The sequence below is a fragment of the Phocoena sinus genome, chromosome 13 (assembly GCF_008692025.1).
Source record: "Phocoena sinus isolate mPhoSin1 chromosome 13, mPhoSin1.pri, whole genome shotgun sequence".
Classification (NCBI taxonomy): Eukaryota; Metazoa; Chordata; class Mammalia; order Artiodactyla; family Phocoenidae; genus Phocoena; species Phocoena sinus.
In genome coordinates, this window is record NC_045775.1 from 69,114,895 (window position 1) to 69,116,007 (window position 1,113).

The 1,113-nt window shown below is 36.8% G+C and overlaps 1 non-coding gene across 1 annotated transcript; it reads right to left on the reverse strand.

The window, feature by feature from the left end:
* Positions 1 to 397: 397 nt before the first annotated feature.
* On the reverse strand, positions 398 to 557 carry LOC116764840. Its single transcript, XR_004353049.1, has one exon. It is a non-coding gene; the product is annotated as a U1 spliceosomal RNA (small nuclear RNA).
* Positions 558 to 1,113: the final 556 nt, after the last annotated feature.

The window sequence follows — 1,113 nt, forward strand, 5'->3', positions numbered from 1 at the left end:
TCATTTTTCTACAAATAGAATGTGTGTACCCAGTAGAGAAGGTATGCAAGATAATCCACTGAAGTCTCTAAAGACAATATTAAATTTTATATTTACTTTATGTTTAAAAAATTGGAAAAATGAAGACCTTAATATTTGATGTGGGATATTGACCCTGCTGCCCACACTTTTTCTGAGCATTGGAAGCTCTCCAATCAGGCAAGGAGTGTAAAGACAAAGGTGTTCTGAATGGAAGTTTCTCGCCACCAAAGGGTTTAATAATGAGACTCATAGAGGAATGTATGCCTGGCCAAAAGAATTTACAGATTGTGTAAGCTTATTATTTTTTTAAGACCAAACCTCACAAAATTGAGAGGTGGCTTTCAAACTTTCCTTCAAAGAAACCTTCCCCCCACCCCAGGTGAAAGTTTAAACACAGCCCCCCACTACCACAAGTAACGCAGTTGAGTTTCCCACTTTTGGGAAAATTGCAGAGGTCAGTACTTCTGGAGTGCAAGGACCTTCACCAAGAGAATACTACCTTCCTAATGATGGTATCTCCCCTGCCAGATAAGTATCAAAGAAAATATTGAGTGAAGAGAGTATAAATCCTACAAGTAGGAGAGACTGAGGGGAAAAGGATGAAGCTGACACTTCTACTCCCAATATGAGTTCTACCTCAGCCTTATTACTAGGAAACAACAATGACAACATAATTATTCTGAAAAGAAGATAATCAAACCTCTGAGTCCTGAGCATATATCACGGCTGGAGCTAGATGTTAATGGCTATGTGAAGCAGTTGGTGTAGTTGGGATCTATCAACCACCCAACCAGCTCACAAATACTAAGCTCTGCAATTTAGTCAACACTTTCTAAGTCATATGATACTCAACTGGATAAAACATGACAAAGCTTCTCCTACAATTTCTTACATAATAGCAAAAGACAAAAATGATTATGTATTTGGGTAAACCCTTTATCTTTTTGTTATTGTGATCGTGCCTGAAATAATACACAGAAAGCAATATGGTGAAAAATGACGGTGTATTATTTTTTGGCAAATACTGTTAAAAGAATCATAGGAAAAACAGCTAAAGACTAGAATAAACAAGTGTAACTACAAATTGTGTAA